General features: G+C 34.4%; 1 protein-coding gene and 1 pseudogene across 8 annotated transcripts in view; one reads left to right on the forward strand and one right to left on the reverse strand.

Annotated features, from left to right (window-relative positions):
• FBXW7 (F-box and WD repeat domain containing 7) overlaps positions 1-24,878 on the forward strand; it is a 225,305-nt gene that overhangs the window by 57,241 nt on the left and 143,186 nt on the right. The window contains exons 1-3 of one of the 8 annotated variants that reach the window (XM_042983765.1): positions 9,656-9,936; positions 10,381-10,451; positions 14,250-14,297. The exons of 3 other annotated variants lie outside the window; for them this stretch is intronic. The gene's annotated coding sequence lies outside the window, so the exon portion shown is untranslated. Of the gene's footprint in view, positions 1-9,655; positions 9,937-10,380; positions 10,452-14,249; positions 14,298-24,878 lie in introns of those variants that run through there. 4 more of the 8 variants (XM_042983770.1, XM_042983766.1, XM_042983771.1 and 1 more) reach the window with 4 other exon arrangements.
• On the reverse strand, positions 6,143-7,053 carry LOC102960823 (annotated as a pseudogene).

Raw genomic sequence — 24,878 nt, forward strand, 5'->3', positions numbered from 1 at the left:
TGGCCATTAAAGATGAATTATTTTTTTTTTAATGTTTATTTATTTTTGAGAGAGAGATTGTGAACAGGGGAGGGGCAGAGAGAGAGGGAGACAATCCAGTTCGGAGGCTTCAGGCTCCAAACTGTCAGCACAGAGCCTGATGTGGGCTTGAACTCAGAAACCGTGAGATTATGACCCGAGCTGAAGTTCGTTGCTTTAACCAACTGAGCCACACAGGTGCCCCAAAGATGAATTAAATGATAAGTTTAAAAGATCTTTGTTACAATTCTTTCAATTATGAATACAACTATATAATTGTTTATTACTTATCAAAAATATCCATTGTGGTCATATTTAATATTTATATTTAAAGGAAGGCCAAACATTACTTTTAGTTAGTTCCTAGTTTAAAAGGTATTATTTTGACAAATTTTGTTAAAAGTATTAGAAATACATATATATACAACACATCTATATATATTTGTATATATTTCAGTCGTTATGAACTTATATTTTCTGTCATTGTGAACTTAACATTAAAGAAAATATATACTTATGACCTAGTATCATTTGATTTTTCTCACCTTTACTGTTAATAGTGTCTTCAATTTTAAAAGAAATTTGTGTGGTCTTTTATACCCGATTTAAATAGGAAATTTAGATACTTGACTGTTCAACCAAAGTATTTGTCCATCAGGGTATATATTACAGTCTATTTTGTTTGTATTGCCTTGTTCTTGATTTTGTAAGGTCTTGCTTTTTATGTAAACTTCTCTAGTGTTTGGTGGTATGGTTTAGTAGGGTCTGGCCTGTGTGTAGGGAGAGTCATGCACCCGTAGGATAAAGATAAACACTATTTGTCCGAGCATCAATTTTACTTAAAGAGTTAGAGAGTAGAAATGTTAAGCTAACTACACTTATTGTGATAAGCACTACATAATGTGTAGAATTGTTGGATCGCTATGTTGTACAATTGAAGCTAATATGACATTGTATTTTAGCTATACTTAAATGATAAAAATTTTTAAAAAATGGCTATTCTGAATCCTGAAAAAGAAAAAGAACGTTAAGCAATTTAACTGTTAGGTAATTAGAAGATTATATAATAAGATGACTTCACAAATAATATAGGATTGAATGCAAAATGTGTGTTGTTTTTCAAAAGTTTTTATTTATTTATTTTGAGAGGGAGAGAGAGAGAGAGGGAGGGGCAAAGAAAGAGAGAGAGAGAGAGAGAGAGAGAAGAAGAGACAGAATTCCAAGCAGGCTCTGCACTGTCAGCACAGAGCCTGACATGGGATTTGAACTCATAAACTGTGAGATCATGACCTCAGCTGAAACCAAGAGCTAGACGCTCAACCGGCTGAGCCACCCAAGTACTCCAAATGTGTGTTAGTTTTTAACATAAGTAAGACAAGCATTTTGTCTTTCATGTAGGCTCTTTAAAAGTTTGTACTCTGCATTGTCACATGTTAGGTGGAACTGAGGATAGGGTGGGTGGGATGAGAGAGTTATATGTTTATTACTTTTACCTGTGGTGGCATTTTGCTAGGGACACTAAACTGGAAAGTTGTGACAAGTATTGTTTTAAGGTATTTTACCCTTGACTTTCTTGGTGTCTAGGATACCTTCCTAGGAAATTAATTTGACAGAATCTGCTTATCAGGTACAAGGCCTATTTATGGGTTAGTAGTTTTTTATGTTTTTAAAGTTTATTCATTCATTATTTCTGAGAGAGTTGGAGAGAGTGAGTGAGCGTACACAACTCGGGGAGAAGCAGAGAGAGAGAAGGAGACACAGAATCCAAAGCAGGCTTCAGGCTCTGAGCTGTCAGCACAGAGCCTTCCCTGCACAGGGCTCAACACAGAGCTCTAATCTGGAACCTTTGAGTTCACAACCACGTCCGAAGCTCAACTGGTTGAGCCACTCAGCCGCCCCCTGTGGGTTTGTAGTTTAAAACTTAAAGGCTTCCTAGTCCTGAGGTATATCATCAGGACAACTTTGTCTTCTTTTCTCCACATCTTTAGAATTTTGATCTTAGGTCTTGGTTTCAGTCTTTTTGGTATTTTTGTTGTCATTATTGTTTAATTTTGTAAACTGTGTTTACATTTTCTTTCTGTCCATTTAATTGGGCTTTGTATTTTTCTTTGTATGAATCTTGTGTCCCGAGGAACTTTGCATCTGAGCATTTAATAATTGAATTAGCTGTTGTGAGTGGATTCATTAAAAAAAATTTTTTTTAATGTTTTTATTTATTTTTGAAAGACAGAAAGAGACAGAGTACGAGCAGGGTAGGGGCAGAGAGAGAGAGGGAGACATAGAATCCAAAACAGACTCCAGGCTCCGAGCTGTCAGCACAGAGGCCGATGTGGGACTCAAACTCATGAACCGTGAGATCATGACCAGAGCCGAAGTTGGATGCTTAATTGACTGTTCCTGAGTGGATTTATTTTAAATGAACAACGTGCCATGAGTAATATTGTATTACAGTTGACTTCCTTTTCTGTGGTGCTTTTACAAAGTTGCCAGTATTTTTATTTGCTCTCCCCCCATATGTATAGCCAAGTAATTACAAAAAAGGTGCTCTTTGCCATATTTATTCTATAAATGGTACTGTGCATTTGAACTACAAAGAGGAGGACATCCTTATTTTATCTTTACCTTTTAAAGGCAAAGTTTGCTGATTTTTATTTTTTCTTTAATGGGAATTTTGATTTTTTGTTTTATGTATTTGACATTTATCATTTTAAGAAAAAAATACTTCATGCTTATTTTGGAAATTTATGTAGAGTACATGTTACAACCCATAAAGCTACATGAAATATGTAGGAATAAATTTAACAAGAAAGGGATAAGATTTGTATGATGGAAATAACATTTTATTCAAGGTTCAAATAAATGAAGAGACCTACTACTTTTCAAAATGAAAAACCCAGTGTTATAAGATGTAGACTTTTTCAAAATTTTACCCATAAAACTAATGCAATTCCAATCAAAACAACAATTTATTTTTTCAGTTTGAAAAAGGGGGGAACTTGACAACTTGATTCTCAAATATATGAAGTATATGAATCAGAGTATCCAGTAGAAGTTTTAAAAATAAAAACCTGACAAGTGTTTTATGGTATTGCTTGCTATACTGTAAAGCTGTAGTAATTAAAGGGTGTCTGGGTTCAGTTGGTTAAGTGTCTGACTTCTGCTCAGGTCATGATCTCGTGGTTCATGAGTTCCAGCCCCGCGTCAGGCTCTGTGCTGACAGCTCAGAGCCTGGAGCCTACTTTGGATTCTGTGTCTCCCTCCCTCTCTGCCCCTCCCCTGCTTGCACTCTGTCTCTCTCTCAGAAATAAATAAACATTAAAAAAAAAAAAAAGCTGTAGTAATTAAAAACATTGATAGTGATGATGCAGGAAGAGTCCAGAAAGAGTCCTAATAAATGAAAAATGAGGAGAGTGTATAGACACACAAAGCACAATGTTATTTTTTTAACATATCAAAATGTAAAGAACCATATATTTGAAAAGGAAAACAGATTTGCCTCCATTAAAATGGAATAGACTTCTCTAAGAAAAAATATTATAAGAGGGCCAGATTAGTAGAAAATATTTGTAATTTGTAGCAAAGTTTTAACAAACATAACAGAGCTTCTAAAATTAACAAAATTTATTCTCAGTTTTTAAGAGTCTCTTATGGTTTGGCTCTTTCCCTCTCTAACTTTTCTTCCCCTCCCCCCTCCCCCATGGTCTTCTGTTAAGTTTCTCAGGGAGGGAGGGGAAAGTGGGTGATGGGCATTGAGGAGGGTACCTTTTGGGATGAGCACTGGGTGTTGTATGGAAACCAATTATTTGACAATAAATTTCATATTAAAAAAGTAAAATTAACAAAGCTTAGAAAAATGAATTGTGAATAAGGAATAATAATTCTAAGAATATGCATGATTTTATAAAAGTATGCATAAAGATATATATCTTTACATATACATCTATATATGCTTATATATCTTTACATATATATGTATGTAAGTGTTAATTATAGCATCATTTGTAGTAGCAAAATGTTGGAAGCAATCTGAATGCCCACTAGTAGAGAAATGGCTACATAAATTGTAGTACATCATCCATATTTTGAATATTAATAGATTGACCAAAAAAGATTCAAATCTAAATGTCATGAAATAGCAAAATGTCCAAGACATATTATTAATATATAAAAAGAATCCTATAGTCTGATCTCATTTACTTAGTAGAACTATATTATTTATGGTAATCTTGAAACCATTCCAAAATACAGACAAGACATTTAAATTAACCTATTAATATTATTAGGAACCATAAATTTAACATTAAGAGAATATAGACAAATACAGCCACTAAGGCAAACCATAAGAGACTCTTAAATACAGAGAACAAACTGAGGGTTGCTGGAGGGGAGGTGGATGGGGGGATGGGTTAAATGGGTAATGGGAATTAAGGAGGGCACTTTTTGGGATTAGCCCTGGGTGTTACATGTAAGAGATGAATCACTTGGTTCTACTCCTGAAGCCACCGCTACACTGTATGTCAACTAAATTGAATTTAAGTAAATTAAAAAATATATATATAAAAAATAAAAGTCTTTTACTATCAATTGAATGGAAATATCAATATGAATCTATGATTATACACATATATAGTCCCCTCTTCCTTCTAGTAGAAGGGCTTATAAGCATCAGCAATTGCAGTAGCAATAACTACACTCAGCACTGATAAGATCGTCTCTAAATATTGTTTCTACTGAAAGGATCCAAGGCTTCTGTGAAAAATTGCAGATCCTAGTTCTTGGGCAGAGAAAACAGCCAGAAAATAAGAAAGTGCTCAAAAGCTATTGTATCACATCAGCAGAACCCCAAACCCCAGCTCCAAAGGAGTTCCTACTGGCCATATCTGGAACTATCTAAGCCTTAGTGAGAGAATTATTGTAATTAATTATAAAACCTTAATTTGAAAAAATAATTTAGAAGTCCAGAGTGATAAGAGGGATAAAGGAAAAGGGAAGCCTTATTTAGAGAAGAGAGAAGTTAATACCTTTTGAAGCGATGTTAGAACTAGAATATTATCATAGTGAAAACTCCAGTGAAACACTTTAGACCAGAACCATCAGTGAATGCCAAAACCTTGGAGGAAAGACTGCTGGAAACAGGGTATACACATAATACCAAATTATTATCCCACACATCACTTACTATTACAAAGGAGAAAATGTGCCTTTGCAAATAGAAAGATCTGTAAGTTGCCACTTGAACCAAGTGGTTCAAACAACATTGGTATGTTTCTTGTTGTGATGTACCATGGAATACTTAACCACCTTTGGAGTCTTCTTACCTAATATGTTTATTCTGTATCCAGTCAGGTCCCCACATTCCATGAGTTAAAATCTTTTATTAGTTCTAGGAGCTTTTTTGTAACCTTTGTCTACATTTTCTATGTAGATTGTCATGCATGCAAATAAGACCATTTATTAAAAATGAAAATTTTTTTATTTTTTTAATTTATTTTTCATGTTTTTTAAATGAACTTTTGAGGGGGGGTGGGGAGAGAAACAGGTGGGGAAGGGGCACAGAGAAAGGGAGACACAGAATCTGAAGCAGGCTCCAGGCTCTGAGCTGTCAGCACAGAGCCCGATGCTGTGCTCGAACCCACGAACTGTGAGATGATGACCTGAGCTGAAGTTGGATGGTTAACCGACTGAGCCACCCAGGCACTCCAATACCATTTTTAATTTATTCATTTCCAATTTGTATGCCTTTTTTCTTATTTTTTCCTAACTGTTCTTGCTAGGGCTTCCAGTAATGATGCTGAATCGAATAAATGTCTTTGCCTTGTTCCTGGTCTTTTATTAGTTGTTTATTGTTAAATATAGAATTAGCTGTAAGTTTATTTAGACAGCCTTTAGTAGTTTGAGAAAATTCCTGCTTTGCTTTATTTTTTTTTTTCCTTATTGGTGAGAAATGGATGCTGAATTTTGTCTAGTGCTTCATCATTAGCTGTGTGGTTCTTCTTGCTTCATTAACACGATCTCTTTCCTTGTTTGATTTTCAAATATTGGACCAGCTTTGTATTCTTGCCGTATACTTACTCTACTTGCTTATGAGCTGTTATTCATTTTTATATTGCTGGGTTGAGTTTGCTTATTTATGTTTTTTTGAAAGAGAACTGTTCATCACTTTTATATACAGAAAATTCAATAGCGTCTACTAGCACAGTTTGGTGGCTAATTCTTTAGCCTTTGCCTTTTCCAACTTGGGAATGCAAGCCACTAACTTTGGACCCAGGATGTTGCTTTCCCAGTGATGGCACATCTCATCATGTCTGTCATTGTAATTGGTCCTGATAGTTTCTACCAGCTTGGCCAGAGGTCCTTTGTTTTCTGAGTTAACCTGTGTGAGAGTGACAGTGGTGCAGATCTTCCTGTGGACCAACCTGGCCTCCCCCTTGATGATGCAGTAGGGAACCCCCAGCTTATGTCACATGGCAGGCAGGAATACAACCAGCCAATGAGATCCACATCATGTGCAATTACTACCAGCTGAGCCTTCTTGTTTTCTACCAGGATGGTGACAGTATTAACCCCAGTTTGAATAACAGGCAGCCTTTTAGTGGGGACATCCCCTTTGCTGGTAGCTTTTTTCAAGGTTTGGGCCAATAATCTCTGCTGCTTCTCTCACTTTGTCTCTGGTCTGTGTTTGTGGGCCAGCTTAAGCATTTGAGTAGCTGTTTGGCAGTCTAAGACCTGGGTGAACTGGTTAATTGCAGGAGGCACTTTTAGACGTTTATAGAAAATAGCCCTTTGCTGCTGCAGCTGGATGTAGCGGGGCCATTTGATAAAGTGGTTGAGGTTCCTTTTGGGCTGGATGTCCTGTCCAGTGCCAAAGTTCTTGGGTATTTTCTCAAACAGGGGATTGACTACCTTCTTGGCCTCTTGCTTCTTTATAACAGCAGGGACTGGGACCACCTTCTTCCCCTTCGTCTTCTTTCCTTTCAGCACCTTGGATGGCTGGAGGAGAGAGATGAGTTTGCTTATTTTGTTGAAGAATTTTGTATATGTTCATGAAGGATGTTGTTTCTGCTGTTTTCTTACAGTATCTTTGTCTTGCTTTGGTACTTTGAGTTGGGAGTAAATTCTACTTCTTTTGGAGTAAATTGTATTTAATTGACATTACTTCTCCTACATATTTTGTAGCCTTTGTTATGAAACTTCAAAGCATGTATTTTAGTTTTTGGAAAAATTTTAACTACAAATTTGTTTTCTTTAATATATACCAGAAAATTCAGGTTATCTGCTTTTTCTTGAATGAGTTTTGGCAGTTTTTCTCTTTTGGGATGAAATGATACATTTCATTTTAGTTCCTGAATTTGTAGGCATTAATTTGTATTACCTAATTATTATAAGTATTCTGTAATTATTTTAATGTCTAAAGTCTATAGTGAAGATCCCTGCTTTCACTCCTCTTGGTAATTTATATTATCTTTCTCTTTTTTTTCCCCTTGGTTAGTCTAGGTAGAGGTTTATTAATTTTATTGAGCTTTTTAAAGAACTAGCTTTTGTATCCATTTATTTTTCTCTATTTTACTGTTTTCAATTACATTGAAATCCATTGATTTCTGCTCTTTATTATTATCTTCGTGCTGTTTGCTTTGAGTTTATCTTACTCTTCTTCTTTGCCCAGTTTCTTAAGGTGGAATCTTTTCAATTTAAAACTTTTCTTCTTCTTCTTCTTCTTCTTCTTCTTCTTCTTCTTCTTCTTCTTCTTCTTCTTCTTTTTAAGTTTATTTATTTTTGAGAGAGAGAGAGAGAGTGAGCATGCAAGTGGGGGAGGGGCAGAGAGCGAGGAAGAGAGAGGATCTCAAGCAGGTGCTGCACTGTCATCACAGAACCCTATGTTAGGCTCAAACTCACCAACCATGAGTTCATCACCTGAGCTGAAATCAGGAGTTGGGTGCTCAACCAACTGAGCCACCCTGGTGCTCCTCTTTTTCATTTCTCATATAGGCATTTAATGCCATTAATTTCCATCTAAACACTATGTTGATTGCATCATACTAATTTTGATATGTTGTATTTATTTTCATTTTCTAATTTCCTTTGAGCCTTCTTTGATCCATTGGTTATTTAGATATGTAGTTGAATTCTTATTTTAGGGATTTTTTGGGAGGTATTTTTCTTTTACTTATTAATAGCTTAGTTCCATTAGATAACCTATTTTGTATTTTTTTTAGTTCTTTTAATTCTTTAAATTTTGTTAAGGCTTGTTTTATTTTGGTGAATGTTTCATTGTACACTTGGAAGGAATGTGTATGCCTCTGTGGGTCGTTGGAATAATTTGTTTTGAATGGAAAGGGAAAATGTTTTAACTTTTTAATAAGATTAGACCTTAAATCCTAATTCCTTGAAGCCAGTAGGGTAATAGAAAAGGATATTGGTGGGGGGCACGTGGGTGGCTCAGTTGGCTAAGCGACAGACTTTTGATTTCAGCTCAGGTCATGATCTCACCGTTTGTGGGATGGAGCCCCACGTTAGGATCTGCGGTGGCAGTTCAGAGCCTGTTTGGGATTCTCTCTTTCCCTCTCTTTCTGTCTCCCCACCCCCACTCATGCTGGCTTGTGCACACTCGCTCGCTCTCAAAATAAATAAATTAGAAACTTAAAAAAAAAGAAAGAAAGAAAAGGATCTTGGGGATCTTGGGATTCACAATACTTGGTTTTAGATAGGCTGCCTTTTGCTATTTATATTATTTCAGATAAATTCTTTTGGGCTTTTGTTTTCTCTAGTTGTTAAATAGTATTGATACATTTGATTTTGTGAAATTCTTCTTTTCTTTAAAATTGTACGCATCAAGTTTTATAGTACCAGGTTTAAGGTTAATAGGTTTATTCTTTACTCTTTTTTTCGGTTATTGTATCATTCTTTTCCTCATTTTTAAAAACTTAGTCTGAATAGTGTAGTTTTAGGGATTATATGAGATGTTAGGACCCTGTAAAGTTTCAATCTATTGTAGAATCTGCCAGTTGCAGATATCAAGGTAGCAGTTTATGTTTCTAGATAAAGGCCATGTTTCTGGAAAGGGTTTAGAATTCTCACAGTGGTTGTATATGTCACTGCAATAAAGTGATCAGTTGGGGCTTGTGTTGACTTAAGGAGTGTGAAAATGATGGTGAAAGATATATAAGGCACAAGCTTTGAAAGAAGTACATTGTAAAAATTGGCAATTTACAAGAACTTATGAGGAGTTTAGAAATACTTGTAAGGTTTGTGGGAATGTTGAAGAATATGGTGGGGGCTTAACTTTATAAAAGAGTATTTGTGTAGCGAAAAGGATTATATATAAAATGTAGATGATTTACAACAAAACTTGTATTTCGTAGTGTTGTAGCAGCTGGGACAAGTCAGATATTTTAAAGATACCATGAATTTACTTTTCAAATTTGTAAATAGTGTCTATGGTAATCAGAATGTTGAGGGATTCTGGGGCGCCTGGGTGGCTCAGTCGGTTGAGTGTCCAACTTCGGCTCAGGTCATGATCTTGCAGTCCGTGAGTTTGAGCCCCATGTCAGGTTCTGTGCTGATAGCTTGGAGCCTGGAGCCTGCTTCCGATTATGTGTCTCCCTCTCTCTCTGCACCTCCCCTGCTCATACTCTGTCTCTGTCTCTCTCAAAAATAAAATAAACATTAAAAAAAAAAGAATGTTGAGGGATTCCTTTCAAACTCTTTGAAGTATTGTTTAAGCATTTCTTTGCAGTTTTGAAGCAATCAGGCAAGATGCTTCAGAGGATAAATACTGAGTGCTGTGTCTTCTTTGTTCAGGAAATAGAAATGCAACATGAGATTTTTAAAGTGTAAATTTATATCTTTTGCAGAAAATGTGATGGGGTGAAGGTTTTTGAAAACATTTGAAGGTTGTACTGGGATTCACTTCTGTATAAGGTGGAGATAACACTGTTGATTTGTACTGGGTTGATTTGTGAAATATTGTAATTAGGCTAAATTGAATGGGTGATGGGTAATTTGAGAAACGATTTCTAATGTTTGTTCCAGGTTATTCAAGATCTGATCTTTCTAACTACTTACAACTTTTGACTAGCTGAGATCCTGCTTTTTTTATATTCATCACCAGTCTACCTCTTGCTTTTCCACCTACAAAATTAAAATAGAAAACAACAAAAAATAACAGTATATAGGGAATAATAAATAATATAGGGAAATAGATCATTAGCATAACATATATAAATAAGTATATTTAAAGATGCAAGATTTTCAAATACAAATATTTGCATGGTTATAGTTCATGAGCAATCTTTATTAAATTTGTTGCTAGGTGAACGGTATGTAGTCACTGAATTCATTCATTCTGTGTCTCTTTTGTTTTAGGGGAAGACTGTTCTACTTACATCCTTATTGTCCTCTTTGGGATCTTTAGTATTACTGGAAATTATAGTTAGGTAATTTTTTTTAATAAACCCATGTCTAGTTCTGCAGGCTCTTTAGATGTTGGATGGGATCTTTTGGTTCTCAGCTTCAGAATTAATAACTCTGTGATCCTGATCCTTTTCCTAGTATATGTCTTGTTTGCTGAGATGTGTGACCTCTGGAGAGGTTTTCCTTATATTCAGTAAGTTGATCTTTCTCTTTTAGGAAGATAAGGCAAACTTCTCTTAAGGGAGGTTTTCCCCCCCTTTTAGTTCTAAGATGTCTCTCAAATTAACAGATTTGTTCATATCAAAATTTCCCAAAGTGGGAATGGTAAGTCTTACTCTTGATGAGTAACCTGGTGAATACCATTTAGAAAGAGAAGTACCCCAGACGCCTGGGCTCCTCGATCGGTTAAGTGTCTGACTTGTCTTCGGCTCATGTCACCATCTCAGAGTTCATGAGTTTGAGCCCCGTATCAGGCTCTGCATGACAGTGTGGAGACTGCTTGGGATTCTCTCTCTCTGCACCGCCCTGCTTCTCTCAAAATAAATTTTTTCAGTTTAATAAACTGAAAAAAAATTATAAAAAATAAAAAAAGATAAGTACCTGAATTAGAAGAAGCAGGTATCTGGCTTGGGGGTGGAACAAATGGTTAAACTGATTAAAAAATCAGTTTTGTGAAAGGGTTACTTGTGCACCTTATGTCTGAGAACTGTACCTGAGTGGTCAGCTACCTACTAGTAGAACGCTGATGACAATTTTTGGCTGATTGGAGTTTTGGAGGAGTCTACCAGGCCAGACAAAGTAGAAAAGTAGATTAATACTTCTATATTGATAAACTTTTGCAAAGTGAACACATCTTTGTAATTGTAACCTAGATCAAGATAGTTACTTCTCTAAAGCTTCCCTGTGTTCTGTCCCAATCAAATAACCCCTTTATCCCAAAGTTAACTCTATTCTGACTTTGTGGTCAGAGATTAGTTTGGCTTGTTTTTTGAATTTAATAAATTACACACACACACACACACACACACACACACACTCACACACTCACACACTCCCACCTGACATTATGTTTGTGAGATGTATCCTGTTTTGTTTTTAGTTTCCTTTTTTTCCACTGAGGTTTAGGATTACACGAACATGTAATGCTATAGTTTATTTCACCCCTTTCCTAGTGGACATTGGATTATATGGAGTTTTGGGCTCTTTAGATAATGCTGCTGTGATAAACTTTGTATATAGCTCCTTGTGCACATATGTATACATTTCTATTGATTGCATACTTAAGAATGGTATTACTTAGTCATTGGGTGTGGATATGTTCACCTTTGGTAGGTACTTCCAAATAGTTTTCCATACTGGTTATACTAATTTACATTCCTACATGCAGTGTATGAGAATGCCAGTGGCTGTACTTTCTCACTTGCACTTGGCATTGTCTGGTTTTTAAATAAATACTACACATTTCGGTTGATAATAGTATCTTATTATGTTGTCTGTATTTTCCTAATAGTAATATTGAGTACCTTTTCAGTATGCTTATTGGGTTTTGAAATTATTTTCTTGTGAAGTTTTGTTTGGTCTTCAGCCTATCTTAAAAATTGGGTTGTCTTGTTTTTGATGATTTGAAGTTGTTTTTCTAAAAAAAATATTTTGGGGGCACCTGGGTGGCTCAGTTGGTTAAGTGTCTGACTTTGGCTCAGGTCATGATCTCATGGTTCATGAGTTTGAGCCCCGTGTTGGGCTCTGTGCTGACAGCTCAGAGTCTGGAGGCTGCTTCAGATTCTGTGTCTCCCTTTCTCTGCCCCACCCCATTCATGCTCTGTCTCTCTCTCTCTCTCCCAAAAATAAATAAATATTAAAAAAAATTTTCATACATGAGTCCTTTGTTGGGCATGTGCATTATGAATATTTCCTCCTGCTCTGTAGCTTGCATTTTAACTTTTTAAAGAATACTACTTTTAAATTGTAATGAAGCCCCATTTGTTGTGTTGATCTTTGTGTCTTGTTTAGGAAATCTTTGCCTATTTCAAAGTCATGACAATATTTTTCTCTCATAAAACCTTTATTACTTAAAAAAAATTTTTTTTTCAATGTTTATTTCTGAGAGAGAGAGAGAGAGAGAGCACGTGTGTGCACAAGCGAGTGCAGGGGAGGGGCAGAGAGAAAGGGGGACATAGAATCCGAACCAGTCTCCAGGCTTCATGCTGTCAGCACAGAGCCTGATGCGGGGCTTGAACTCACGAACTGCAAGATCATGACCTGAGCTGAAGTCGGACTCTTAACTGACTGAGCCACCCAGGCTTCCCAAAAGCTTAATTGTTTTAAAATTTATTGTTTAGGTCTCTGATATACTTTCTCTCCTTCCTTTTTTTATGGCCTGTGGATGGATGTAATGAATTTGATGGATTTTGATTTTAACAGTGGTAGTGATAGAAAATCTATTGGTATGCCTTACTCATAAGAAAACATTTTTATTTTATTTTGTATGTGATATTTTAAGCTCTGGTATGGTAACATTTTCTGTTAGTAAGGTACATGATTTTGTATTCTGGTAATTCTTTAAAAGGGATTTAAAAACATTTTTTCCTGACTCTAAAAGAGGCAGTCTAGTTTTGCGTATTGTATTCTGTCTTACTTTTTTTTTTTTTTTTTGAAGAGTACGGTGCCTTAAAGACATTGGGTTGTTCAGTCAAAGGCAGCTGTTATATTTAAGCAGGCGATTTAATTTCTTTAAGACTTTTTTTTAATCTATAAAGCTAATTTAAGAAAAATGTGTATAAGTTTTTTCAAGTTGTGAGCAATGTGCCTGGCAAGCAATAAAATCTCTGTAGTTAGTGCTTTATTCTTGAATTTTGAACTTTGTTTTGAAGATTATTATTAAAAAAATTTTTTTTTAATGTTTATTTTTGAGAGAGAAATAGAGAGCACATGCATGAGCGGGGGAGGGACAGAGAGAGAGGGATACACAGAATCTGAAACAGGCTCCAGGCTCTGTGCTGTCAGCCCAATGTGGGGCTCGAACTCACAAACTGTGAGATCATGACCTGAGCTGAAGTCAGACGCTTAAGCGACTGAGCCACCCGGACACCCCTGTTTTGAAGATTATTTTGACTTGAGACCTGATTGAAAGGGTATATACCATGCTTATTATAAAATTATTGATAACTAACTTTTGTAAATAGTAAAAGTAATCTGCCTGCTTATACATTCATTTCCTTTTATTGTAGATAAAATATTTTAATTTTTTTCTGTCAGTGTAAGGTTGAATTTAAAATGCTTCCTTATGTTAATGAAAAAAAATAGAGTGAATACTTTGTAAAGACTTTTCCACCTCCTTGTCTGTACTTTAACTCTGTAGTTAGGTTGTCTAGGTGCTGCTTACAAGGTGGTAACTACAGATACCAGAAGTGTAGTGTATGATATTGTCTGTTGATGGTCAGGAAGAATTTAACATACCAGTGCTTCTCTAAGACCTTGTTAGTTTGCTCTTGTCTTGGTTGGTAATTTTTGAAATCTAATTTGTTATAGAGCTTATTCTTTGTAGTCTAGTAAACTCTACCAATATCTTGATAATTCATTAGCTTTTCCATATATTATACATAAAATTTAAGTTATTTCTAACATTAGGAAAAATTGTTTTATATTTATCATGTGCCATAGTTTCAGCATGTGATGTGTTTAAGTGTTGTAAAAAAACAAGTGGGATTCTTGGCTAGATTTTACAGAGTAGGGGTAACTTCTGCAGTTCAAAAGTTCTTTCTTCTCCTCTTCCTCCTCCTGTTCTTCCTCTTCTTCATTTTGTTATTATTATTATTATTTAGGGAATCTCAACCAGCAGAGGGATTTTTAACAGGCTGCCTAAGTATTTGGTAAGTACATACTTTCAGTGTTAAATATTTTGCATGTTACTTAAGTTTGCATGTATGTTACCTTAGTGACGTTTACAGTAGTCAGTGTAAATAACAAATATAATTTATATTTCTTATAATTTTTACTTGGTACTAGAATTTCTTTATAGATTTATTCTGATTCCTTCTGATTTATTCTATACACTGTATCCAGAAAATTCTTTTAGTGTGCAATCTGAGTATTAAAAGAGTTCGATGGCAGAGCTGTCTTAGCGGGCAAGAATGCTAGTACTTTGGTGAAGGAAACACAATTTTCCTCATGTGAGATTTTTGTAGCAGTTTTCTATTAGCTGGTGACAGTAATACAGATTTCTTCTTTAGCCATCCATTACTTGACTCCTCCTTACATTAGGTCCTGTTTACCATAGTAGGTCAATATGAAGACAAATACTCTGGTAAGGCCCTAAGCTATTTTCTCTTTGGGGTCTCTAATTTCATTGTAATAATATTTTAATATTAAGAATTTCATAAACTTACGCTTTGGTTAATAGTGATAGATTTAAAAATTATTAAATATACTTCAGCAATGTGAGGCATTGGATTATCAAGTGTCATAATATAGTTTTTTAATTGTTTTGATGTAGTCTGTGAAATGTTACTAAGGATGAATAAATTTATTTGATTAGCTAATCGAAGTTTCCTAGATATATGAAGAGATATTTAATAATAAACATTGATTTTTCTTATTATGATTATTAATGTGTTTGAAACAATATGTATTTAACCAAATGTGTTTCTAAAATTCTATAATCATAGTTGATGCTTAAATATTGAACAATTACACTATTCTGCTTACTGTATATTTATAATAAATGTACATTTTTAGGAGCAAATGATGTTATAAAAATCTCAAATTTTTACTATTATAAAATGTGGTAACTGATTCCTGAAGATATATTAGGTAGAACAAATCAACATGTGTTTTCTTCCCCATTGATGCATATATTTGAGTTAGTTTGAGGGAGGCGATCATCTTTGCATTGTATATGCTTATGATATATATTTCATTTCTGCAAATTTATTTTTAGTAACTATTGGAATACATTTACATATCAAGAAATTCATCCATAAGTGTACAATTTGGTGGTTTTTAGCATATTCAGAGGTGTGTAACTGACACTACTATCTAATTTTAGGATACTTCAACCGCACCTTGTATCCGTTAGCAGTCATTCCCTAATTCCCTTTAAACACCCTGCCTGCCTCCCCTACCCCACAGTCCCCTTCTCCAAGCAACCACCAAATACTTTCAGTTTCTATAATTTGCCTATTGTGGACATTTCATATAAAAGAAAGCATATTCTATTTGTCTTTTTGTGTCTGGCTGTTTTCGCTTAGCATAATGTTTTCAAGGTTCACCCATGTTGTAGCATGTGTCATTCATTTTTATGGGAAAAACCATTCCATTATATACCATATTTTTTGTATCCATTCATCAGTTGATGGATTGTATCTACCTTTTGGTTATTAGGAATGCTTCTGCAATGAACATTCTGGTGTAAGTTTTTGTGTGGATGTATATTTTTATTTCTTTTGGATATGCGCTTAATAAGGGTAGAATTGCAAGATGTGATAACTGTCTAAGTCTGAGGAACTGTCAGAATGGCTGTGCTATTTTATAATCCCACCAACAGGATACGAGGATTCCAACTTCTCTACATCTTTATAGACGCTTGTTACTTTTAGTCATTTTTTGTTTTAGCTATCCAAGTGAGCGCGAAGTGGTATTTCATTGTGGTATTGATTTTCATTTCTATAATAACTGATGATGAGCATTATTTCATGTGCCTGTTGACCATTTACATATGTTCTTTGGAGAAGTGTGTGTTCAAATCTTTTGCTCATTTTTTAATTGGATTGTCTTTTGTTAAATTGTAAGCATTCTTTATATATTCTGAAAACTATTCCCTTATGAGATATAGGATTTGCAAATACTTTCACCCATTCCGTGGATTGTCTTTTCACTTTATTTCTGGTGTCTTTTGAAGCACAGAAGTTCTTAATTTTGATGATGTTCAGTTCACCTGTTTTTTCTTTTGTTGCTTGTGCTTTTGGTGTCACACTGCAAATTTATCTTTAAATAAATATTCATTTATAGTTTAGATCTGTGACAAGGTTTTAATTACCACAGGACTGTAAAGCATTGGCATTTTTTGTGTTTGACAGCCAAAGCCCAAAGGAAGCAATTATCTTTATATTTGTGCTTCAATTCCTTAGTTAATTGTTTTAAGGAAAATGCTATGTTTTGATCCCATGGGTTACGATGAAAATGTTAGCTGTGTGTGATATATCCATTGATAATAGTCTTGTGAATTCATGTTTAGTTTTTTTGGATTGTAGGATACCTTAGTTTATCATGGCACTTAAGGTATATTTGATGTCATACCTTAATAAACTATGCCCTTTTAGGCTAACAATATTATCAGAATTCTTTTTATCTTTTCCAGGAGGAGAAAATAAATTTTGAGAATCTTACTGATTTTAGTCTTGTGCAGGATATTTGTAGGCACTAATTTTTTGATGTATTTGTAAACTTACATATGGAATATGTATACTTTTCCTTCAAGTTTAGTAGGTATGTATCTTCTTGATTTTTATGGGACAATTTTAGTTCCTTATTTTTTATCATGTGGCTTTTATCAGTTGAAGGCATATTTCAGAATGAATTGTTCTATAATGTTTTATAATGTTGGTTTTAGAGAAATGGCATATAACAATGGAATATCACCACTCTTAGTAGCGTTGGCTTTCTGCGTAAGGGCAAAGGATTGTAATATAGTGTGATTAATGTATTTTTATTAGGGAAATTTACTTTTGTTTGTATCATTCATATTATCTAACACTGTGTTAACTTCAAATAATGAAATTTTATAGAGCCAAAATTATTGATATTCTTTTTTTTAGTTGATTTTAAATCATGGTGTCCACTGGTTAAGCATCCACTTAAGTGTCAATTGGTAGGTAACATTGTTCTTCACTGTGATATTTTTATAGTTTGTTTTATACCACCCATGGACATTTTGCATTGGAAAAGGAAATAAAAGGTGAAACATGTTATTTTTGATGGTATTACATTTTCAGTTATAATAAAAAAAGATTTAATTGAGAGTTACTTCCTTCTATGGTATATGTCAAATGTGGCAGTTAAGAGAGTTTAACCTGTTTATGGCTGAATTAAGGCAAAATGGCTTTTGTGCACTATACTTTCTTTCTCTTGTTCTGTATGCTTACTAACAATAATTAAGTGTATATTAATTCTGAGTTATTTATATTTGAAATGGGGGTTTTAATATTAATAGAGACACTTTTTTTCTTACAAGAGTAAGTGGAGTTGCCCTTTAGTTAAACCACTAATTTCTTACTGAAATCAATCGGGGTTGCTTTATATTCTAGGTAGCAGATTCTCAGCTCATGTCCTAGAGTTTGCTGTTCTACTGATGTGCTTCATAATACACCTTGGAGATATTGGTCAGGGTTGTGTGGATAGAATAATTAAACTATTCTTTGTCAGAACGGTCTTTCACTACTTAATCTTACTGAGGAAAGCTCAAATGGACTTGGATTATTCTAAATGTCACATTATTTTTTTACAAATGTCTGAAAACCATTACACAATAGTATTGACTCCCTTTTCTCCCAGTACAATTTCTGTAGCAACATCATGCAAGGAGGTTTTCCTAAAAGCTTTTTCCTTCAGAACTCCCCCCCCCCCCCCCCCCCCCTGTTTTTAAGGAAAAGGTTGATCCAGAGTAGCCCACTTTTAATCTAGTAGTCATCTCAATTTTATTCTTATTAATACTTAAGGTTTCCATACTTCTGATCTTTCTTCAGAAATTTCCAGTCTATTAATTGAAATAATTACAACTGTTCATTTCTTTGGTTTTGTTCCCTGTTCATGGACTTCCTCGATTTGGTAGAGTTCTATCTGATTACGGTCTTTAGAAGTTTCTAATATAAATTGACACTTTTCCTCCTAGCTTAGCCTCAGTGCTTCCTGGTGATCCTTATCTCATTTTGATCTTCTATTTCATTCTCAGTATTAGTTATTTGGAACCTTTCCACTGTCCTCAAATGACCAGTCCTATTTCTATTTTTCTCATTCTTTTTTCATTTCATATTTTATACTTTATTTCCTCTATCTTCAGTCAAAGAACAAAATGTTTTCATTTTTTTCAAAGGATAATATCTATATTCTTAATCTTATCCCTTCTTCCTTTCACTTGAACCTTGCTGTTTTCTGTTATTCTCATTTTCCATGCTGGGTTCTCCATCTTATCACACTTAATCTTGAAAAGTGCCTTTTACTTTTACTCTTTCCCTATCCTTCCCTTTATCACTGAGCTTGTTTGATTTGTGGTCCAGTTTCTTAATTCTTACTCGGCTACCTTCTGCAGTTTGACTATTGTTTCTACTGGCATTCTGCTTCCTCAAGTGAAAGTAAACTTTTCTTACCTAACCAGATAGATAGTTAAGCTCATGTTAAAATGCTTTACAACATCCCTAAGGTAAGATTGAGTTCCAGTTGCTAAATCTGTGTGTTTTCATTTCTCATCCTGTCCTACTTTTTTTTTTTTTTAATAGCATTTGGTATTTTGCTTCTTCTTAACATTCACTTCTCCCTTGTATTCCATAATAACTGTGCTTTATGGTTTTTGTGTGATTTGTCCAGCTACATGTTCTTTTTGTTACTGCTTTTTTCTTTCATATACCTCTGAAGTATAAACTGCATTGAAGCTTTGCTCCTTGCTCCTTCTCATTATGTATCATTTCTAGGAGATGGTCTCTGTTTTTATTATGTAAGTTATCACAAATTTGTGATGACTCACAAATGCCACATTTTCCTTCATTGTCTGTTTGACTTCAATTATTATGTCCTTAGCACCCCTAAATTATTATTTCTCAAGCTGAAAAATTTGCCTTGAACATGCTTGATATATTGTTGGAATTTACTAAATGCTTATTGAATCAGTGAATGAACTCCTTATCCAAGTGCCCCAATCTGTTCGGTTTGTTCTTTTTTTTATATATAATGATTTTAACCATTCACCTATTTTCATGTTACAAACCCTATAATATCTTTGACCAATTCTTGTCTACCCTTGTTAGCATTAATTATTATATTTTGGTTCTAAGCTTAACTAATGAGGTAGATGATGTTCTCATTTGCAGATGGTAGAAATAGGGATCACAGAGATTGTGATGTACTTATGATTTCATGGATAGTGGTGGAGTTGAAAATTAAGATTATGTTTCTGATTACATGTTTCCTGGTTTTCACAGAAAACATTGTTTCTAATGATAAAAGCAGTATGATAGATAATAATTACTCTTAATGTACTATGTGAGTTAAGAGAATAAAGACTGGAAGATGGCAGGAGTACTTTAAATTCTTATGTGATGGGATGAAGGTCCTAATTCAGAGGGAGGAATGAAAATCAAGGATGTGAGAAGTTTTTCACTCAACATTAATAGAATTTTGAGATTCTGACATCTGGTAATGATGCAGTGATGCCAGTGAAGTAGTTGTTGAGTGAACCATCCTTCAGATAACAATTATAAAATTATAAAATCTGGATAAAATATTAAACTTCATCTGTGTGAAAGCCGCAAAAAATGACTGTAAATGAAGCAGAAGCCAGATTAAAGGTTACTACTCTTTAAAGCCTGCAACTGCAAGGGCGCCTGGGTGGCTCAGTCAGTTAAGCGGCCGACTTCAGCTCAGGTCATGATCTCGGGGTCCGTGAGTTCTAGCCCCGCATCGGGCTCTGTGCTGACAGCTCAGAGCCTGGAGCCTGCTTCAGATTCTGTGTCTCTCTCTCTCTGACCCTCCCCTGTGTCTCTCCCTATCTCAAAAATAAACGTTAAAAAAAAAAAAAATTAAAAAAAAAAAAAAGCCTGCAACTGCAATGTGTAAGCATTGTATGTTTGTAGCTTTCTTGGCTTTGGATGCATCCCAGCCTCCTGTAGTTCCAGTAGCATGGGACAGAAGTTAGGGCTAGCCAAGCAGCTGGGAATATACTGAGAGAGATTCTAGAAGCAAAAGAACCATTGAAGAGGTAAACAAAAACTAATGGAATTTTTCACCAGCCCACCAGCATTGCAAGCAATTCTAAAGGAAGTTCATTAGTCTGAACGGAAATGGCATCAGGTTGCAAGTGCCATTTACAGTACGGAATCAACATTTAAAAAAAGTGAATATGTGGGTAATAATAAAAACTATAAACTTTTTTTAATTAAAAAAATTACCGATGATTAAAGCAAAAACTATGATTGTATTGTTCAGTTTAAAATGTATATATGAAAATATTAGCACAAAGTTGGAGTATTTCTGGCTTAATTTGTATTTCTCTGATGTCAATATTGAGCATCTTTTCATGTATTGTTGGCCATTTGAATATCTTCTTTGGGGTGAAGTATCTAATCTCAAGATTTTGAGAATTGACTTCTATACAATATTTAATAAACATGTCATAATAAGACATGATAAATTGACATTAATACTTAGTATTCTGGCTTAGAAACCTTCTACTTAGGTTATCTTTTAGTTTCTTTCAGTAATGTATGGCAGTTTTTTTTAAGGTGATAAGAAATATTAAACTCTATGCTTAGTAGGTAATAATTCCTCATTTTCCCCTCTCTTAGGCCCTGGTAATATCTACTTCCTGCTGTATGAATTTTCCTATTCTAGATATTTCATGTAAGCGGGACCATCCAGTAATATTTGTTCTTTTTGTGTCTGACTCCCCCCCCCCCCCCCGCCAAGAGAGAGACAGTGCAGACATGCTAGCGGGGAAGAAGGGCAGAAGGAAAGGGAGAGAATCCCAAGTAGGCTCCATGCTCAGCACACAGTGTCGTGGGCCTTGATTCCACAATTCTGGGAATTTCCTGAGCTGAAATCAAGAGTTGGTTGCTCAGCCAACTGAGCCACCCATGCACCTAGAGTTTGTGCCTGGCTTTTTTCACTTGTAACGTTTTCAGAGTTTATCTATGTTGTAGCATGCATCAGAATTTCATTCCTTTTTATGGCTGGATAATATTCCACACTTTGTTTATTTCTTCATCTGCTTGTGGATACTTGGGTTTCCCCCCTTTTGGCTATTGTGAATAATGCTGCAGTGAACATTGGTGTACACGTATCTGAGTCCGCTTTTCCATTCTCTTGGGTGTATACCTAGAAGTGGAATTGCTGGGCTATGTGGTAGAATTCTATGTTTAGCTTTTTGAGAAACTGCCAAACTGTTTTCCACAGTGGCTTCGCCATTGTATATTACTAACACCAATTTACAGGGGTTCCAGATTCTCTGTATCCTCACCAATGCTTGTTATTTCCTATATGTAGTACCTTTTGGGGGTAGATTTCCTAGGATTTTCTGCATAAACAATCATATATGAACAGAGACAGTTTTACCTCTTTTTTGATCTTTTTGTTTTTCTTTCTCTTACCTTTTTATATTGGATTTCTAATTATGAGGATAAATAATGAGAACAAGCATTCTTGCCATGTTCCCAAACTTAGGGAGACTATATTTGACATTTCATATTAAATCTGTTATTAGTTATAGGACTTTCATAGATACCCTTTATCTGGTTGAGGAAGTTCTTCACTGGTTCAGTGGTTTTGTCTGTCTTTTTGTTAATGGTATTTGATTTTTGATCATTTAGTTTTTTTCTTTCCAACTATTCCTGTGAATTACGGTGATTATTTTTTCATGTTAACTCTATATTCTTAGATAAACTTCACTTTGTTAGGATATGTTATTGTTTTTATAATCACTGGATTTGATTTGCTAAAATTTTGTCAAAGCTTAAAGTGCCCTCTTTTCCTCTGTTTTGTATAATACTGACATATGTTTGTATGCCAGACATATAATTTATATAAAACTTGGCATATGGTTTTCTTAAATATTTGATAGAATTCAGCAGTGAAAGTTTTCTTGAAGGACGGTTTTGGATTGTGAATTCAATTTTACCCCTTGGTAGTATTGGTGTTTTGCATTTTTCACAGTATTTTTGTTTCATTTATTTTGTTGAATTGGTTAGTACAAAGTTGTTCATAAGATGCTCCTATTATTTTTTAATGCCTGCAGGATCAGTGGTGATATTAGCTTTTTGATTCTTGATGCTAATAATTTATTTTCTTTTTCCCCCCTTATCAGTTTGCTAGGTGCTTATTAATTTTTTAATATAATAAGTTAGCAAAGAGCCAACTTTTGGAGATAATTTTCTCTATCATTTGTTTGCTTTCTGTTTAATTGCTTTCCATTTTTTAATTCCTTCTTACTTTTGATTTAATTTTCTCTTCCTTTTAGCTTCTTATATTGGAAGCTTACTCTTCTCTTGTTTTCTAGTATAAATGGCTACAGCTAAAGATTCTCCTTTTCATGCCTCTTTAACTGTATCTCAGGAATGTTGACATGTTGTATTTTCATATCACTCAGTTTAAAAATACATTCTTCTTATTTTCTTGGGTTTCCTCTTTGACCAGTAGGTTATTTAAAAGTGTATTGCTTAATGTCCAGATACTTTGGATATCCTATGTTTTTATTAATGATTTCTAATCATTAATGATCCTATCTTTTTATTAATGATTTCTAATTTAAATTTGTTGTCATAGGATAAACTGTTATATCATCTCTTTGAAACTTATACAGATGTTTATGGACAGTGCTTATTCTGCAGTTTTAGGTTATAGGATTTTGTAAATGTTGCCCATTAGGTCATGTGGGATAATGTTCAAATCTTTTTTATTCCTGAAATGTTGGATAATAATGTTCAAATCTTTTTTATTCCTGAAGTTTTTTGTTTCTTTATTTATGGTAATTGCTGCTTACATAGTCAATCCATATTTCTCTTACATAATCTGGTTATTAGATTGGATATTTTTTCTCTTTTAAAACAATAGTTTTATCCTTCATTTAGTTTTCTTGAGTTAGTTTTACTAACGAAGAGACATACATCTTATTTTACAGTGATTAAAAATGTATATATAAATTATCATAATATTCTTCTGCTCACCCATATGTCACCTAGGTTTTGAACTTCTTTTTCTTCCTTGTTTTATTATTTTTGTTTGGATGCTAGATAAAACTGTAGTTTATTGTAGTTGTGTACTATGGGGTTCTTATAATAGTATGTGTGTATGTAGTTCTATGTTGTAGTATAGCATTGCCAGGGAAAATTTGGTTTTGTTTTATTTGGGGTCTGGTGGAAGCCATCTTATCCTCATATAAATTTACTGCTACCTCAACACAACCTTCTATATAATAAAACAAATTTCTGTCTTAACTATAGTATGAAGTTCTGATTTATAATAGTTTTAACTTAAATCACAGTCTATACAGTAGGCAAATTGGAAAAATATTCAGAACATTTAAAAAATGGTTATTTAATATGTGGCCTCCACAGTAAAATAAGTTAAAAGAAAATCCTGTTTATTGTGTACTATGAAATTGGATAGCCTGGTTTTTTTAAAGTTTAAATTTTTAAATATGTCAATTATTTGGGGCACCTGGGTGGCTCAGTTGGTTAAGGGTCTGACTTCGGCTCAGGTCATGATCACGGTTCTTGAGTTCGAGCCCTGCATCGGGCTCTGTGCTAACAGCCTGGAGCCTGCTTTAGATTCTGTGTTTCCCTCTCTCTCTGCCCCTCCCCCACTTGTGCTCTGTTTCTCTCTTTCTCAAAAATAAATAAACATTAAAAAATTATAAAAAATATCTCAATTATGTAAGACTTCTGTGTATTGGATCATTCTTTTTTTTATAGACCTTTAGTAATAAGAAAGCCAGTCTAGTTCACCATTCAGTTTTTGAGACAACTGGTATGATTTGAACTTAAACTTTGATGTCAGGCAGGTTCAAATCCTACATCTGTTGCATACTCTTCTCATTGTGAACTTAGTAATATTTTGATTATATTCGCTGTACTTTCTTAAGAGATCCATTTCTGATTTTTTATCGTTTATTTATGGTTGAGAAGGAGAGACAGAGTATGAGCAGGGGAGGGGCAGAGAGGGAGACACAGAATGTGAAGCAGGCTCCAGGCTCTGAGCTGTCAGCACAGACCTCGAAGTGGGGCTCAAACTCACAAGCTGTGAGATCATGACCTGAGCTGAACTCAGATAATCAACTGAGCCACTCAGGTGCCCCTTAAGAGATCCATTTCTAATATTCTATTAAGCTTCCTGAGATTTGTTGATAATTTTTTCCCCCATTAATGTTATGTAACGTTTGAATTCCTATAACACAACTGTATTTGGTAATAGTGGGTAATTCTTTTAATTTTGCTTTTTTCTTATTCAGTTATATAATTATCTTCAGGCAAATATATGAAAAGACAGAAATATTTGAAGGTTTTGTAAGTAATTATGGCAGGTAATTTGTTTGGTTCTGACTAAAGCTGAATTGAGAATATATTTTATTTAGTTTGGATATAGTATATAATTAGATGGAGCTCAGTCATTACCATGTATAGTTAAATCATTGCCAACCGTCCATTGTAATTATGTCTAGTGTCTCCGGGCATCCTGACAGGAATGTGTAAGAC

The sequence above is a fragment of the Panthera tigris genome, chromosome B1 (assembly GCF_018350195.1).
Source record: "Panthera tigris isolate Pti1 chromosome B1, P.tigris_Pti1_mat1.1, whole genome shotgun sequence".
Classification (NCBI taxonomy): domain Eukaryota; kingdom Metazoa; phylum Chordata; class Mammalia; order Carnivora; family Felidae; genus Panthera; species Panthera tigris.